Genomic DNA, 19899 nt, shown 5'->3' on the forward strand with positions numbered 1-19899 from the left:
GCACACATATCTCACCTGATTTTGCACCTTTAGTCTCATATATTTCTATGTTTATAATATCAGTCGTTATTAACATCTTTGCGTGTGCACATATCTGTTTTGAATGATTTATGCTGTTACAGATATTATGATATTTAGAAGCACACGCTGTACAAACTTTAGATGCAGTCTTTTGAATGATCATTTTTGTACAGTTATAATTATGCTAAATAGCTCATGTGTAGATATTAATATCTTTATTAATCTGATCCCTATTTTAAACATGTATTTATACATACAAGTATTTCAAATGGGATTATATCGCTTATTATTAAATACTAAACATGCGTGCCATTTTTGTTACTAGTATGCATATAAGTGCAGTATTTATAGGAAGATAGTATGTAATTGTGAAACACCCTATTTGCTGCATACTGTCTATGAGATGGTTACTTAGACATTTAAATTATTTTAAAACATTTTGAATGTTACATGCAGCAGCAGTTAAAGTAGGGTGAAATGTTATTTTAGAACATTTTTATTGTACACTGTTTACACAATGTCTGCATATATATTTTTAACATTTTAAATAATTTAAAACATTTTATAAGATTTTACATTTAGTAGGATGTGGCATCAGAGTTGCTTGTAGCGTTTTACTACAAAAGTGATGTCACTTTAAATATTTTATGTATAACAGGATGTGACATCACAGTTGACTTCAGTATGTCCAAACAGGATGTGAAATCAGTAGTTGACTCTAGCATTTTGCTATAAAAGGGATGTCAGTATGTTTGTTTGTTAGTGGCCTGATGAAGATTCGTTGAAAGCGCTAGCCCTGTGTTCTAATTATTTTAATAAACGTGGTTTCTACTGGACGCTTGGATTTATTTCTACATGCTGGCTGCGTGTTTTTTCTACAAGCTATTGCCCAGTGGATGAGTAGGTTCGAATGAACACTCTATGGTGATTTTGACTCTTTTTTATTGGATTAAGAGTTCGCAAAGTAAAGCGGTTTGTAGGTTACAGCTTCGTTTCTTTTTGTGGAACATTTGGTTACCTTTTGTGACTGACTTGAATTGAACACAGCAAGTATACTTCCCACTATTTTAGCCTGTTTTTTGTTGTATTTTAGATGTTATAAAGAACTGCAAGATTTTTTTTTTTTTTACCTTAAACAAACTTTTACTGTAACAAACACTGAAACATTAAACAGTCTTTGGGGCACTCCACATGCATGCTTCATTCTATTCTTGTAGTTGCCCCTGTATGCAATAAATAAATAAACATCAGCAAATAGATAAAGAAAGCTTCTGTTAAGAAAATGTTGATTTCCAAGATTTATATACATATCAGATACAGCCCAAAGCCAGGGGTTACAACATTATTTTAAGTTACAGTAAAGTTTTACCTAGCCCTTTCAAAAAATCCGACCTGAAGTCCATACATTTGGGTTGTTTTCAGACACCCACCAATGTAATCATTTAGCCTCTCATTCAAGTATTCCTCTGATCCTTTTAACTTTTGAAGTGCAGTTAACTCATCTTAGCATCCCAATAATCGCATTTCTGGATTTTTGCATCTTTAAGTTATCTGGGGAAAAAATGACTGCAGAAGCGGTATTATCAACAAAAATGTAAAGAAACACTAATCCAGAATATAAATTATCATACAAACATTAATTTAGCTCTCAGTACTAGGAAAACTGAAAACAGTCATCAACCCTTTCAAGAGTAAGGTTCAACATAAAGAATGTGAGCGCTTTGTCATGGAAATGCCTACAAGCTCTACAAGTGTCTCAGCACAACCCATCAATAAGATTTCAGATAATTAAGCTGTAAAGGAGGTGACCCACAGCCAATAAACAGAAGAACACATCTTCCTTTTTCAGACGAATTAGGAAGCTCCAGCCCCAGCAAATTCAGTAAATGAATAAGCAGTAGCAGACGGCATTCTACAAGAACAGCACAAACTGATCTTCAGAACTGGCACACTCAACAGATAATTTAGGAAGCCATTTACAGCCTGAATGTTTATACATTTTTAATGTATTTTCTTTCACTCTGAAACCAAAACAAGCAAAGGTAATGGGTATAGGAAAAACCTTTGTGCCTAACAGGTGAGATTTCTACCGATTTTGTTTTGCATTACTGCTGTCTGTACTGTACTGTTGGTTTTCCTTTAGTGCTGTAACTCCCAGGCTGCAGCTGAAATGTGTCAGCCCACTACCCCAGAAAACAAATATAAATACCATACATACGTATATAAATAAAATGTAAACACTATTACCAGTCTGAAAAGCTACACTACATAACTTGAGCTAAGTTAGCATTTGACAGCAGTGAAAATGATATGTCAAGACCAGATATCATATGTAAACTAACATCTTTTCATCTTTCATTTACTACTCTTGAGATGGCCTGTGAGGTAGTATCAGGGTACTTTTGAAAAATTATCCAAAATGTGTACATACTTTAACTATGGAAAAAAAGACGCTTTGCATGAATTAAGCATGCATAATAATGAAATCACAAGTAACAAAATATAAACATGTTTCCATAAATATACATAACAATTAGACAGCATGCATTGGACTTTTACATTTCTGCAGAATGAATCAAAAAATCTAACAATTGTTAAAAGGCGGGTAATATGCAAGCCTTGCTATGCTGCTCACTAAGAACTGATTATTTGTTGATTATCTTACTGAATAAAATAGTGCGTTTTCCTGACAGCAGTTGGGTTATTTTTTTTTTTCATGTTAAAAAGGTGCTCCACAAAAGCCTAAAGGATTGAACGTACATAATCAGTTACTGATGACTGTTAAGAAAAATGCATCAGTGAATACTGAGCAAGTGAATAACTGAACTGCAAAATACAGAATTTTGCTGCATGAATGCATCACGAAAAGTCTGTCCTGTAATGAATGCATCAAGATTTATTACATACTGCTCCAGACCAGCTTTAAAGGTCAGGAATCAGCATATATTCTGGAGTTCTGCAGTCATAGACTATCCATAAGGTTATTCATTTAGTAATACTTAAAAAGTTGCACCAAACTCACCTTAGAATGACCAGGATGAAATGCTTTGGCATGCCAGGTGTAGAGTAGCTTGATATGGATCAGGATAGGGGGCAATGACTTCTGATAAATGTCAAGGAAACAGACAAATCACTCCTACACACACTTTTACACTAGTAGAAATAACCTAAAACCTCACAGTCTAGACAGTATGTGGACTATGTTAATATACTCCTTGGAAGCAAAAAAGGGAAGCTCCCTGGCAATTAACTGCTTGCAAATAGCGTAGGAAATATTCAGCAGTCACCTAAAATGCCAGCAGAAACACAGCAAATGTGTAGAAAGCAATATAAATGCTTTCATTTCAGTATATCATAAAATGCCAGTAGTAAATAATACCTGAAGTGGAACAATATCAGCAGCAGTTCAAGTTGTAAATATGAAAAAAAAAACAATTCACATGACAAAAGCTAAAACAAGCAAAACGTCCACTGTGCTACACTAAAAAAAGTGAGACTTCACAGATGCACCTCTAAGGTATTTAAATTAACAAACCAAACTTTAATAAATTCAAAAAGTTCTGAATTTTCTGCCATTAATTTCAAAACTATTTGTAACTAAAATGTATGGTTATTGAGTACAGTGACCACACTATGATTCCAATAGGTCTATTTTCCATTTTATGTCTTTTATTTCTTTCCAACAGTTCTTTAAATGATACATCTCTTCTGTAAACAATATGTCCAAACAAAAATAATCCAGTTCTTTACTATACATTTTGTAATAGCTCCACTATCTAATCTTTAGGTTGATATAAAAACATTCCCACTATCAGTGACTTTCTTTGCTTCATCCCCTACATTCAATATAGACCCCTTTTCCATACTGCCATTGAAATATGTCTGCAGTAGTTTAGCAATTTGTGATGTGCCTGAAAAGAAGTCTGGAAAGGTGATTTTTACATGTTTTTTGTTTTGTTTTCGTAAGTGTTTTGTTTATCTGCAACTGAAGTTTTTTTTGCTGTGTATACAATAGCTTAGCAACTTGCGACATGTTTGAATCTCATTGGTGAAAAAGGCACAATTTTACTTGGTAGACAGTATTTAAATGTTAGTTTACTGTTTGTAATTGTGATCTGATGAAGCTTTACATTGACAGCGCTAACCCTGTTTTATAATAAACTATGTTTTTATTCTTCGATTACTGGTCTGTGATATTTACAACTTGGATGGCTGCTAATATTGTTCTGATTCAGGTATTTGCTATTGGCATTTTATGATGTACTAAAAGCAAAGCATTTATACTGCCTCTACACCTCTGCTGTGTTTCTGCTGGAATTTTTGGTGACTGTTGAATATTTCCTACGTTATTCCCAAGCAGTTAATTACAAGGGAACTTCTCTTTTTTGCTTCCAAGGAGTATTCCCAAGCAGTTAATTGCCAGGGAACTTCTGTTTTTTGCTTCCAAGGAGTATACTAACATATTCCACATGCAGTCTAGACAATGGGTTTTGGGTTACTTCTACTAGTGTAAAAGTGTGTTTAGGGGTGATTTTTCTGTTTACTTGACATTTATCAGAAGTCATTGCCCCCCCCCCCCCCCAATATCATAACAATTTAGATCAAGGACTGATTTGTTTCTACAAAATAGGAAACCAGAACTCCATATAAAACAGTGGGGGTCAGAAACAGGTTTTCAGTAAACAAAATGGATCTATGGCATAACTGGGTTCTTTATACAGAACCAGTGTCTTAGGTTGTGGTTATTGTTCATATTCATCTGTGAAGAGGCATGTCAGTTTTATCACAGAATGTTTCATATAGACTGAAACAGTTTGAACATTAAAAGGAGAAAGTAGATTCAATGAGTGGTACAGTGCTTCAAACACATTTGTTAACAAACATCTGATACACTTGTGGAAATTACTGTTGAAAAAACTGCACCTGTGGCAGCAGAAGACATTGACAGACTCTTTCCTGCATCTGTTACAACAGAAGATATTCTTCAAAATCTTCTGATTTGCCTGTTGCCAATCTGCTTTGATGTTTTACTTGAACTGTGTCCCATTACTTAAATAAAGGACTATGTTAGGTAGAAGTGAAACTTTTTTTTTCTTTAAGAGAGCAAAAATGCACTCAGATCTCACAGAGGCATGAGAAATCCAACCATTCTTCATATGACCTTCATGTATGTATTTAACATTTGTTTACCAGGAAAGTCTGACTTGGAACAAACCAATTTTCAGTGGAGGCCCAGGGAGAAATACTCCAGATGCATGTCTTTGTAACATGGGAAGAAACTGGAGCACCCAGAGGAAACCCACACAAATGCAGGGAGGACATGCAGACTCTGCACAGAAGGCAGCCCAGCCAAGAATTGAACTGGAGAACCTCTTGCTGTGAGGTGAAAACACAAACCGCTGCACCACTGCACTGTTCAAAGATATGAAAAACTCTGAAGTGGTAAACTACAATTGTATAAGTAAACTTACCATAACAGTAACTTTTCAAATAGATCACTGCTACAGTAACCTAAGCTATATGGATGTATCATGCCAAGGATTGGAAGACCATACAGCTTCCAAAGTTTTAATGTACTTTCTGCATACCTTAACCACTGTACAAATTGATGATAGCAGTATAAAAGCACTGGTTAAGGTGCCAAAATCTCAGAGCTTTCTTGACTTAGAACAACAGAGGCAATAGCCTTGCCAGATTGTGTCAGGAGAAGAAAGGAATGACAAATAAACAGACCCTGGCATAAAAACAAAAACAGGGGCGGCCTGTGCTATTGGACTGCCAGACTGCAGCCCCCCCAGCTGTAAAATAAGAAAGAAAGTAAAATAAAATAAAATAAAATACAAAAGAAAGAAAATAAAAAAACGATCGCAAGTAGCGGACTTTTGCGCATGTGTACTAGCATTTCCGATATCTGGACTGCTGCTGAGACACTCTGGAGCATGCGCAGACTGTCTCAGCAGCAGTCCGGATTAAGAAGCATTCAAGTGCAGAGATCCCAGAAGTCTATGCAGTTGTAACTGCATAGACTGTTCCTGGAAAGGGATCGGACTTGGACTGCAACGTCGGAAGGCTGGGAGTCTCGTCAGGGAAGGACATCTTGCGGGCTTAACGAACAAAGCTGTGGAAGGATTTATTTAGAGCTGCAATGAATATACCTGCCCCAGGTAGTGTGTGTGTGTGTGTGTGTGTGTGTGTGTGTGTGTGTGTGTGTGTGTGTGTGTGTGTGTGTGTGTGTGTGTGTGTGTGTGTAATGCCCCAGGTGCTACATGGTGGTGGGTAGAAAATAAGGCTTGAATCCTGTACCTTGGGCCCAGGTGGCAAGAGCCTGAATTCCCTACCCACCACCATTTGTAAAAATGTTGCAGATTTTTCCCTCATACTTGTTCTGTTCCTCATAAAATCTGTGGTTTCCTAATTTTTGTGTCCTTGCAAAGCCAGTAGTGCATTGGTGCAGTGGTAGCATTGTTGCCTGACAGCTACATGGTCTCTGGTTTGATTCTTGGCTTGGGTGTCTTACCTTCTGTATGTCCTCCCTGTTTTTGTTTCCTCTAGTGTCCTCCCATCTTACAAAGACATGTGTCTGTCTGGAGTGTTTCTTCCTGGGATGTTGCAGATTCTTCCCTCATACTTGTTCTGTTCCTCATAAAATCTGTGGTTTTTGTTCCTCATAAAATCTGTGGTTTCTGTATTTTTGTGTCCTATCCTTGCAAAGCCAGTAGTGCATTGGTGCAGTGGTAGCATTGTTGTCTAACAGCTACATGTTCATTGGTTTTATTCTTGGCTGGGGTGCCTTACTGTCTGTGTGTCCTCCCATCTTACAAAACATGTGTCTGTCTGGAGTGTTTCTCCCTGGGATGTTGCAGATTTTTCCCTTATACTTGTTCTGTTCCTCATAAAATCTGTGGTTTCTGTATTTTTGTGTCCTTGCAAAACCAATAGTGCATTGGTGCAGTGCTAGCATTGTTGCCTGACAGCTCCATGTTCTCTGGTTTCTTGGCTGGGGTGCCTTACTGTCCGTATGCTCTCCCTGTTTTTGTTTCCTCTAGTGTCCTCCCATCTTTCAAAGACATGTGTGTCTGTCTGCAGTGTTTCTCCTTGGGCCTCTGCTAAAAATTAGCTTTTGTTCCAAGTCAGACTTTCCTGGTTAACAAATGTTGAAAATGACACACATTTGAATATCAGACTTCATATTCTTCAGAAAGTGCATGGTAACACAAAAGCTTTTATTCTAGCAATTTTTTAAGTGTATAAGATGGATATTTGAAATTTGTACCTATGTTTAGGATTGTATTCCTCCATTATTGGCTTCATCCAGGTTTTGTGCCAAGGTTGAGAGCTATGGTAAGAACTGAATTCACTGAATATGTTTGGGGGCTATATTCCCCCAATACAGGCTTTGTCCGGTGTTTTTTGCTAAGAGGTTAAGAGCTATGGTGAGAACTGAATTCACTGAATGTTTGGGGGCTGTATTCACCCATTATTGGCTTTGTTCATGTGTTTTGTGCTAAGAGGTTGACAGCTGTGCTATGGTGAGAACTGAATTCACTAAATGATAGCCATTTAAGTTTCTGTCTTCCTCTTTCACAAAACAGCTGATTTGGCATAGTGGTATGTTGCTCTGACTGTTTTGCACAGGGTCCTGAGTTTAAGGCTTGGCAGTGAAATGTATGGTGGTGACACAGCATTTTATTCTAGCAACTTTCCAACATTATACAAGCAATGTTTACAATGTGTCCCTGGTTTTTGGGCTTTTGTCCCTCCCACAATAAACTTTGGCTTTTTCCAGATTTCTTTGTGCTGCAAAGTTCAGAGATACAACTGAGTGAGTAGATTTTACAAGGAGCTGATAGCTGCAGGAGAGCAAAAGTTTAGTGCTGCTTATGCTGCGCTTGCTTGTGTTGTTAATAGCACAACATGTAGTATATTTGCTTTTGATGCAGAAGGCTGTGGGTTCTACTCCCACAGTAGATAGATGCATTGCTGATACTGTACTGTGCTGCAAAAGGGGTGGATGCGAAGATACCTAGTAACTATAAACCTGTTATCAGTTTGCCATCCATTCCCTATTGCAATATTGCTAGCTTATCATTTTTTTAGTGTAAGATAGGCAATTTATTCCTCAAGGGTAATGGGCACTTTATTTGTAGATGAAACAATGAAATACAAAGTTGTTTGCTAGCAGCAACCTCTTCATTCGTTACAGATCTCTTTAATGTGGAATTACTTAGATGACTTTTACTTCTTCAGAGATTGTGCATATGTACTGATACTGGTGGACTGTAGAAGTTTGAGTAGACTTTTATGATGGAAATGTTCTGAATTGGGCAGTTTTGTCATTACTGGTACATGCATTTTTGTTTCATTGTTTACTGGAAAAATTTCAAAACAATAAATTAAAACACCCTCTAAAACTGTACTGTATTGTACAAGGAATATAATTTAATACAATCAGGAAGGTGTATGAAACAGCTAGCGTATGTTTCGTGTGCAAGGGGCCTGGGATTTGAAAACAGCCCAAACCCAAGGTTAATCTGCCACTGGCAAAATGTATTTTCTTTGAATGTGGGTTTCAATGCTGTTTCTGTGATTGTGAGTTTTCAAGGGCAGAGAAGTTTTAATGCTAAGTCTGTTCTCATTGTGAGACTGCATTGCTTTGTTTAGCAGATATGATAGCTATTAGTGTTTGTGCTGTAAAATGCAAAATAAAACTTTTTAATGAAGTCCAAATCATCACAGAAGTAAAGCAGTATGCACATTAGTGTTTATGGTAAATGGGGTGAAATAGCCAAGTAATGGTTCATTGGAATGGCTGTAAGGGGGGGAAGCTCCATTCGACCATGATTTTGTGAGGGGGAAGGGCATCAAACTCAAAGACAGCCCCGGCTGAACTATACCTCTCAACTGTCCAGATTTTTGCAGAATTAATAGATTTTTGCTTCTTATTTTTCGTTTGTTCCTCATAAAATTTGTGGTTTTCTGTCAAATCATTTAGGAATGAAGTCAATAAATAATGACAGACACTGAGTTTCAGACTTCATAACCTTCAGAAAAATGCATGCTAAAGCAAGACCTGTTATTCGATCAACTGTCTCAGTTTATACAAGAGCAATTTTTAGTACTGTTTATATGTTCCCCCCATATACTTGGCCTTGTCCAGATTTCCTGCATTAACAGGTTGAGAGGTACACGCAAATAAATTGCTTTATAGAATTAGGCATATCCAAACCACTCAACTGTCCCTGATTTTGGCTCAAAATGTTGTTCTTCCCCTAATAATCCCTCCACAAAATGGCAATTTTGGAAGAAAACATGGAGGGTTTACAGTTAATAAATAACTGTAATAATCAGTTCTAAATTACATTTATTTCAGAAATGCATGTAGATTCTTTTATTTTGTCAGCTGCTCAAGTTAGCAGCACTAAAATTAAAAAGTGTCCCTTCTTTGACAGGTTCCCAGCTGTATTGTGTGGCTATTTTATCGTTTTGAATCACATTTTTGGTCCATTTTTCATAAAATTGTGTTTTTTTGGAAAATTAGTGGCAAATCATTAAACACTGAAGCTAGAAAATAATGACAGACATTTCAGTTTCAGATTTCATACCCTTCAGAAAATTCATACTAATGCAAGACCTATTATTCTATTATCTTTCTAAGTTTATAAGAGCACTATTTAAAAATTGTCCTTATTGTTGGGCCTTTGTCCCACTTCTATGTATGGCTTTGTCCAGATTTCTTACTCTGAGATTGAGAGGTATGACAAATGTGTCAGGGCCATCGCAGTCAGCCAGAGACATTTCAAATTGTGACATACTTGTTGCACCCCACTCCCCCATGTAGTGACTCTGGATGTGTCCAAGCAAGGCAAGGAGCAGTTATGCAGTGCAAGTGTGCAGAGTATTCCCCCATCCAAGGTAGACCACAAGTACTACAGTGGCTTTTCACCTGTCCTTGATTTTGCAAAATGTTCTGGTTTCTGTCATATTTTTATACTGTTGATTTATGCTTATTATTATTCAGAAAGTGCCGGTTGCTTTGTATTTAAGTAGCAGTGCTATAATGACCATCTGGTAAGCTTGTCTGAGATTGTAAGATGCAAGTAAGTTTTAATAAGCATACTGTTAAAGAACTGCCAACATTGAAAGCCTTTCTGTTGTTGCCATGCAGAGAATACTTACATAACTAGATAACATATAAGCCTTGGGTATTGAAATGCATATGACAGTATTTGTAATAAAGGACAGGATTACATTATTTTAAGAGCTCATTACAGGCTTTACCTGCAAACTAAACAGAATGCCAATCTATCATGTGTGGTCCATATCCTGTGCAGTAATCCTTTAAGCAATGTATGTTGAGCTTGTTTCCTGTTTGCTTTTCATTTTTTACTTTGATCATGTTTTCCCCATGAAACAAGTAGATAGTTGTTGTCAGGCAGCAGGTCTTTTTTGGATAAGAAACATTTTTACAAGTGGGGGTATCACAGAGATTGCTACTTTCAGTATGTTACTTGGTACTTTAATAAAGCTGAATATAAATTATAATTAGAACTGGTGTACAAGGAGAAGTGGTTTGAGTTGAATGCTGCTTGTTTTTCTTATACTTGATTTTGACTAGCATTCCAGCAATGTATTTAAAAAGTAATTTATTTTTTCATGCCTCACAACCTTTTTGTTTCCACCTAGATATTAAGTAAGCTGTCATGCAGCCAATGGATTGAAATATGTTTTTTCTTCTACACTTCATTTTGTCTTGATTGGACTCTCATAATGATGGCTTGGCACCCAGGGCAGAGTATTTAATTAAAGTTACAGTTTTTGTGGTTTTGAGCACAGCTCCTCCCCTTTCTAGTTGGCCACAGCCATTCCAATTGACCCCATCCATTCAGCGGTCTCCTGCAGCCCCCCTATGATTTGAAGTCACCAGTCGCCACTGAACAAAAAAAAAAAAAAAAAAGAGAAAGGACAGAGTGTTTTTGTACTGCAAAAGTGATCTATTGGAAAAGCTTCTATTATGTTTACTAACACAACTGTACTATGTTCATCATTAGGTCATTGCTGAAGTAGCCTAAACTATATGGAATAAATACCAGAGGTTATTAAAAAAGGGAGGAAGTAGTAGGCTCCGAGTGTAGGAACCACTGCAGAATTGCCCTGGCAAAACCTGCTTGGGTCCTTAGAGAAAGAATAAAGTTTGTACTGCTTGATAAAGGTGTGCACAGAAGACCATGTTGTTGCCTCTAGAATATTCTAATGTCCACTCCTTTAAATAAGTCAAAGAAACTCCAGAGCCATAGAAAAGTGGTGCCTGGCTTTGCCTGTTTGAATCTCATGGTAAGAATAACAAAAAAAAGCCTGGGACAGCTGTTCAGAAATCAACACTGTCCTTTTTTATTGCCTTCATAAGAAATGAAAAGCTGATTGTAATTTCTGAAGCTTTTTTGTTCTATCAGTGATGTATCTGACTTCTTTCTCCCTTATTTTTTGGTACTGGAAAGAGAAAGGCAAATACATTCTCTGTCTCAATGTAAGCTCTGAAACAACTTTAGGCTTAAAAAAGGGGAATGGATGTTAAAGTGGTTGAGTAATCAAATAAGCTTGTAGCTCAGATGTTGTACTTGCAGAAGGCAGAGCAGTAAGTAACAAGGTTTTCCAAACTGAGAACTTCAAATCAGCCTCATGAGCAGGTTCAAAAGGAAACCATACAGATTTCTCCAGTTCAAAGCTAAGATCCCAAGGAGAAAATGACAGTCTTCAAGGTGGACAAATATGCAATACCCCTTTCAAAACCTGTTTCAGTTAAGGTAAGGTAGAAAGGGGGATTCACGGCCAGACAAGCTGAGATGGCTGAAAGGTGAACCTTAATAGAAGGTCAAGCAAGGCCAGTGGATAATAACTCACAACAACTGCAGAATCAAAAGTATCGGAGTCTTAAAAACGTTTGGTCCTTGGCTTGGCATCAACTAGAAAATGTTTTCTAATTAGTCATATACAATTTTCAAGCAGCAGATTTCTTTGACTCATTTAATACCTGCTGCATGTCCTCATTAAAGAGGTGCCTAAAAGACTTTAAAATTTTATCAACCAGGCAGTAAGCTGAAGAACTTGACAGTTTGGGTGTATCAAACAACCAATATTGTACGAGTACATCCATCCTGTGCGGAAGCTTATGGTATTTACCTTTGGCCATTTTCAAAACAAGGAAAAGACAAAACAGAGTTACCGGTATCACCGTTGAAATGTCTTCTGAATCTTTAGATGACTCCTGGTTACAGAGGAAAAGGATGGAAAGGTATAGAGGAACATCCACTTGGATGGGGATGGAGTGGCATCTGTCTTGCATGTCTTTGAGCAAGGAATTTTGGAGCAGAAAGTACAGTGTGTAAGAACTTACCATAACAAATGTTTAAACTGCATGCAGCTGCAGTAGCCTTTGGTTATTTAGGTTGTTTCTTTTCTAGAAAGCAACAACTGGCCTACTTCAAAAGTTATGACTTCCTCCAATACCTACCCTCTGGATGCTGATCGACCAGCACCAATCAGATATATAGCAGCCAGGAGGAAGTGACATCAGTACTTTCTTGCTCAAAAAAACAGGAAACAACCTAATCCTGAACCTCTTATCAGATATAAATACAAAAGCATTTTATATCACAAAAAACAATTATGGAGAGAAAAGAAAAGGGGGGTGGAGGGTGGGTGCAGCTACTGCAACAGTGTGGAATTTGAACATCTACTGTTATGGTCAGTTCTTACACAACTGTACTATGTTCATCATTCTCAATGCTGCAGTAGCCTTTGGCTATTTGGGTTGATTACATGAAAGTTATGTACTTGCCATAACAATAGATCTGTGTTTTCTGCCTCTGTCCTCCCTAAACTAATGGGTTATTGGATTTGACGAGGATCAAACTTTGGCCTTTACCAGAATTTGGATCCAAGGCTCTGGTTCCTTCCCTTACCCATAATCCCCTGTAGCTAGTAAGTTACCTCAGCTCGAGTTTTTCCATAATTTACAATAAGATAGATAGTGTACCCTCATCAAACCAAACATGTCACAGCTATAATAATGAATCCTGATTCAAAGCTTGAAGAGTACATGAACAAGCAACAAGGCCCATCAGTGCAGTCACTCCAGAAACAAGGGAAGAAAGATAACTGGAAGGGGGAAGGAAGTCGAAGGATGGAAGAAGGCAACAAAGATCTACTGTTATGGTAAGTACATAACTTTCATATCTGATGTTGTTTCTTCCATCCATTCTTCAACTGATGGGACAGAGTCCCCAGCTACCCTAAATCTTGGTAGGTCTCACAAAAGCATATTCTTAAAGTCAGTCAAACCAAAAGTTGTTCTAGACCTAGACTGCAAATCCAACTTGTACTGAGATATAAAGGTATGGACATTGGACTAAGCAGCAGCACAAATGTCATCAATAGGTATTCTGGAGAAAAAGGCAATGGAGGAAGCAATTATCTGACAGAACAAGCATTAGGTTTAGGTAATGGTAGTCCCTTGTCCTTACAGACATGTGAAACCCATTCAGTTGTCTTTATGGACATGTGAATTACATTCAGATAACCAGCGAGGAGGAGTTATTTTAGATGCTTTCTTAACCAATTCGGCTATGGAAAAGGAAACAAACAACCAGTCAGTCTTTCTGACATTCTAAGTGCAATGTAGAAAAAAAAAACAAAGCTGACGGAGCACATCCACAGGTGTAACATATATTCTCCTTTGTTGTTAAACTGGGGAAAGAAAAGATGAAACTTGGTAGACTGATTAAGGGTAACCATTTGAAATCTCAGGACCTGCTACAGCAAGTCCTGAAACACAAAGACTGAATAGCCAACAAAATGGGCTTACACATACTAAGTCATAGATGACCACTTATTGGAGTATTCCCTTTTCCCAGAGGTATGGTGATCTCAGAGTTGGAATATAAAAGTTTGGGGGATGTAAGGGGACTTGCCCCTTTAAAAAAGTAGTTTAAAGAAGAAGAGCAATGTTCAAGATTCACCCTTCTCCTGGACTTTAGGCCTTTTCTCAGCTTGTCAGTACTAGCCACTTCAAGTGCCAACATTTTGATATGGAACCCTGATTAAGTCATGATTCAGAAAGCACCTTAGGGTTAAAGTCTGAATGTTTTCTCAAAGTGACTACACTTATGGAAAACCAAATAAGGAGCTTTACAGGAAATGGGCTAAAGTTCCACAATCCTTGCAGAAGAGACTGCCAATAAAAAAAGGTTTTCCAGGCCAGGTATTTCAAATCAAGTGTGGTTGCCAGTTCAAAATGGGATCTTGTTAAGGCCTGCAGAAGAATACTAATGTCTCAAGGAGGAACAGGATCCCTAAAGGAGGGCTGCAGAAGGAAAGTGCTCCTTAAGAGGCTTTTAACAATCTGAGGGAAGCAAAGCAATGGATGACTGATTCTCCATGATGTGAAAACTGGAAATGACTGCTAACTGAATCTTGATAGTACAGTAACTAACCTCTCTGTTGAAAAGGGAAGCCATAATGTCCAAGATTGCTGGAATGGGAGCTGAAAAGGGGTCTAATTCTTGCTGGAAGCCCAGAATGAAAATCGTTTCCATTTCCTATTATAAATCTTCCTGGTAAAAGGTTTCTTTGCAGAAGTCAAAATGTGTACAACTTGAGATGAAAGCCTGGACTGTCTAATGATCATTGGAATTGGAGAAACCATGCGGTCACTCTGAAGGCTTCTATGTCTAGGAGAGGCTTCTTGGAGGGGTGAGACAGAAGATCTGGAGCAGGGTCGAGCACTCAAGGAGGGCAAACAAGATGAGACTACTGACATTGTCCATCTGAATGGAGGGCACACTCCCAAGGAGATAGTTCTGGAAGGTTTACAATGCTAGGAGAATTGCCCTCATCTCCAGGATACTGATGTGAAGACTGGCCTCTGAAGGGGATCAGGTGCCTTGGACAGTCTTTCCTGAAAAAAGAAATGCCTCACTCCACCCCAGTTGAGAAGCGTCCTTTGTCAGTATGGTCTGGGGTGGGAGAGGGAGAACAAAGGTTTGACCCTGAGATACAATTGGAGATTCTAGACACCACGGAATGCGAGTTTTACAAATTTTTGTGAGCGACACTGGAAAGAAAACTCATGGGTTTACATCTCAATAACCACTGAAATGCAAAGGTCCACTGAAGCCACCTCATATGAAATCTGGCTAGGGTAACTAGGGTAATGGCAGCTGCCATCAAGTCAAGAAAATGCAAAATCAACCTTGCTGGGAGCTTGTAATGGGAGGTTAATGTCACTGCCTGTTGCTGCAATGTGTAAATCCTGCTTTCCAGAAGTATGGCAATCTGTAACTTGGTATCCATGTGTGGTCCAATAAATTCTATAGCTTGAACAGGTTGGACTTGCCCATGTTGATAGTTATCCCTAGTTGTGAGCAAAGTTAAAGCACAAACTACCTTGATTGAAGAGGAGTCCTGGTGGCTGTGATTACAAGCTTGTCATCTAGACTTGGGAACACTCTGAATCCTAAAAGCCTGTGATAAGCTGTAAATACTGTCATACACTTGGTGAACACCTGAGGGCTGTGGTGAGACCAAAGGGCAGGGCTCTGACCTGGAAGTGACTGGCTTCCAACCAGAAGTAAAATCTTGTCCGTTTCACATACCGGTTCAGATAACTTGGGTCCAAACCTGGACTCGGGTCCCACCTTCTTTGGCACCAGAAAAGTACCTTGAGTAAACTCTGGATCACTGCTGGTCTGGCGGGACCTTTTGGATGACTCACTTGTCTAACAATTTTTTTTTTTTTTACTTCTAATGCTGCTGACTTTTGTAGACGGGTGGCACATCGGATAATTTTCTTGAATGAGAGGGACAAGAAAGGAAGAAAAAAGAATGGGAATGGCAAAACCTCTGGTTATAATTCCTTGCAAACAAATATCTTGAGTGATGAACATCTAGGACATGGGGGTGCAGAGATAAGGATGCCCGGCTGCCTCCAGAGTACGGCAGTAAGGCAACTGTTGAGGAGCACTGAAAATGCCTACAGTAGAAGGAAACCTGAAAGTGTTGACTTTTGTGGACCACCTCTGTTGCTCAGATGACTTCCACCCTTATTGCTCCCTGCATACCAAGGAGGCAGGGGTCTATTACCAGATGTTTCAGGATCCAAACCTTGGAATTTGTGGAGCCACAAATTCTTCCCTCCCTTCTGTCTTCTACAGAAGGTCTTTTAGGGGGTAGAAAGCTGAAGCCCTATGGCAGACCAGGTCTTTCCATCTTGCTCAGTTCTGGACAGTCTCTCTTTTACCTTCAGTCCAGACAGGGTGAACCCATCACAGGAGGCACTGATAAAGGACATTTTAAAGTGTTCTGCTAAGTCACAAAAATGCATCCAGACCTGATATCTGACAGTTACGCTGGTGCCTCCAGCTGTCCAAGTGCCCTTTACCAGCCTCTGAAATAAGGCACACAGACATATTTGATAAGGGCTGAAGGGCGTCCAAGGACATTTTGACAGACATAGTGCAAAGTCAGTTGGGAGGTCTCTCCCGATTCTGCTCAGCTTGTCTGCTACAAAATTTTGCTCAGAGGGTATGTAAGTAGTTTATAAAGACAGACTGTAGTGAGTTGCTATCACAGCTAGACTGCAACAGCATAAGATCTGGTGTCCCCCTGTTTACTTATATGCCACATCACTGTGCTGTTGTCTAGGATTACTAGCAGTGGGCCTGGAATCAAAAAATTATTTAGAGATTTGACAGAATTTATTAGGGCCATCATTTCCTTTACATTTATGTGTTTCAGTTTTCCTGCTAGTTCCAAAGACTCTCTACATTCAACTCTTTGAACATAGCTCTACAAGCAAATTTGGAGGTATCTGTGGCTATTGACTGACTCAGGGCAGGAGAGGTAAAACAGTGACCTGGGTTGAGAAAAAACATTCTTCCACCAAAGTATTTCCCTTTTGAAAAGCTCCAGTATGTACCAGTATCTGAAAGTTTAGGGGATGTTAGTGTCAAGTCCAATCTGATTTGGTAAACCATTAGATTTTTCTCATGTGAAGTCTGGCCATAGGAATAATGACAATTGCAAAAGCCATGAAACCTGGGATCCTGAGATATTCCTTGGCAGATGTCAGAATGTGACTGGAAAAAAACTAGGATCCTGAGGTACTCCTTGGCAGATGTCAGAAACTGATTGGAAAATGTCAGAAACTGTTCTTTGTAAAAAATGATGAGGGATGTATCAAGGAGACATCCTAGAAACAGTATCCTTTGAGACAGAATGAGAGAAGATTTCTCTAGGTTCACGTGAAATTCCACATTGAGAAAAAGTCTTTTACTGAAGAAAGATTCCTGAAAACGTATGAAAGAGTCTGCAAAAATAAGTCAGTCATCTAAATATGAAACATGTGATTGCCCTGAACTTACAATGGACTTAATATAGGAGCTGGATATTTTGTTAACACTCTTGGATCAGTTGGCACCCCAACAGGTAAAAAAAAAACTGAAAATGCAAATTAGATACAGAAAGTCTTAAAAAGCATCTGAAATCTTTGAAACCTGGAATGTGATAACTAGCAGACTCCAAGCATGTAAATATTGTAATCATCTGGAAAAAAAAATGTTTTTCACTTGTAACTTTTATTGCATTGTATTACTGATGAAACTTTTTCTAACCTTGTATTTTAACCTTTATTGTATTGTATGTCACTTTGTAACCTGATTTGTACTTTAACCTTTATTGTATTAATTGCTGATGGAGCTTTTCTCCCCTTGTATTTTAACCTTTATTGTATTGTATTGCTTATGGAGCTTTTCTCCCTGAGTCTCCACTGAAAATGGGCACTTCTTGGCCCAGTGGACTTCCCCGGTAATCAAACTGATAATAAAATAAATAATAAATAATAATAAGCATTTTTTATATCTTACTAGAAGCAGTTAAGATAGTAACAGAGTTAAAACAACTGGAACTGGGACCTTTAGAAAAGGGTAGGAGCAAATTACGTAGGTAAAAATGGAAACTGTGAGATCAAAACATTAAGAGGAGGAACAAGGTTTAAAAGAAGGCAGGATTTGAATAAGCTATGTAATGGCTGACTAAGAATGACTGGCTATGTTAAAAGTGATATACAATGTTTACAGCTACAGTTTTGTCGTATGGTTTGGGTGTATAATGTTTGCAACTGAGATTGTGCTGCTATTATTTATGGTCATTTATACAAATGTAACGTGGTCTATGTCATACATGATAATTTAATAAAGATGATTCTTGTTTAATAAAAAAAAGGCATCTTTTAAATCCAGAGTTTCTAAAAAATTGACAGGTGGAATGAGAGGTAACAGACTGTAGAGAAAGCATTTTGAATTTTGGAATACTGATGTGAAGGTTAATAAAGGAGCCGCCATGGTGCAGCGGTTAGCGCTGTCGCCTCACAGCAAGAAGGTTCTCCCATTCGATTCCCGGCTGGAGTGCCTTCTGTGTGGAGTTTGCATGCCCTCCCCGCGGTCGAGTGATGTTAAAAGCATGCAAGTAGGTGCGAGCGTGAATGGGCGTGCCTTCGTTGAAGGTTGGGCGTCAGGCTTGCAACTCGGCACCGTAAAATCCACTGCCAATCAGGAGTGGACCGGAGTTCCGCTGTGGCGACCCCTAACTGGTAAAAGCCGAAAGAAGAAGATGTGAAGGTTAAGAAAAAAAAGGTCTAGATCAAGTCTCCAAGTTCCTTCTTTGTCACCCTAAACATTCTTGAATAAAAACCTTTCCATCTTTGAATTGGAGGAACATGTTCTATAACCCTCTAAGACAGCATTTAATCTAAAATAGTGGAACCAGGAATTTTTAATTTGATTGGCTTGATGCAGAAGAATACCTTGAAAAGGGGAAAGGAATCCCACTGCTAGAAGAAGCTTTTTTGAGTGAGTCTGAAAACCCAAGTGTCTGAAATCTGGTGCACCAGTGGGAGGTGAAGACCTAGACTTTGGGAAAGCTTTGCTGGGTTGCCGGGATGATGAGGGGGGAGAAAAAAAAATCCTAAATGAAGCATATAGTCAATATAGTTTTCTGGACTGTCCTTATTTTTGGAGGAACTTCCTTTTTTGACCCTTCCTGCTATTTTCTTTTGAAATTGTGTTTGCCTATGCCTTGCTGGTATTGTTCATTATGTTCTTAAAAAAGGAACCTGAACTGGAAGGAAATTTTCTATTATATTTGGCATGTAAAGTTTAAATATCTGGGTAACCTCCTGAAATAACCTTCCACTTTCATCAAATCATTTGAATACTTCAGCAGAGGAAGGACCAGGTAATACCCCCCTTATCCAGGGGAGGTTTCAGTAGCTAATCTTTAACATTCTCTGCTAGATTCTGGGAATTTAGCCAGGCAAATCTTCTCATCACTGAACAAGTGACAGCTGCATTAGAAACAGCATCAGCAGTATCATAAGAACATTTTAGAAAATGCTTAGATACCAGAGACACTGCAGAAAAAGCTGAATGGAGTAAATAACCAAGAGCACTGCACCAAAAATAAAAATCCAACAGTTTTATTCCACCACAATAAGAGTTTAGCGCTTTTGTCAAAAGTACATAAAATTGACTTCTTCAGAACATAATTCTGATTTAAATAGCCTGCCCTACTCAACAATTAGTCAAACAAGAAAGATGTCATTTCCTGCTAAAAAAATGTCATTTCCTGCTAAAAAAAATGTATGTAATTTCCTGTTAGAAAAATATATCATTCCATGCTAAAAATGACTCATGGGATTTCTTGTCCAAGATTAAACATGAAATGTACAACAAATGTCTTATATTTGTCAGCACTGATGTGAGGGACCTCTTTTCTGTAACACCCCATGATGTAGGTATTGAATGGTTCTATGATTATTTATGTAAG

Source organism: Protopterus annectens, chromosome 3.part0 (assembly GCF_019279795.1).
Source record: "Protopterus annectens isolate FY-2018-M chromosome 3.part0, PAN1.0, whole genome shotgun sequence".
NCBI classification, from domain to species: domain Eukaryota; kingdom Metazoa; phylum Chordata; order Ceratodontiformes; family Protopteridae; genus Protopterus; species Protopterus annectens.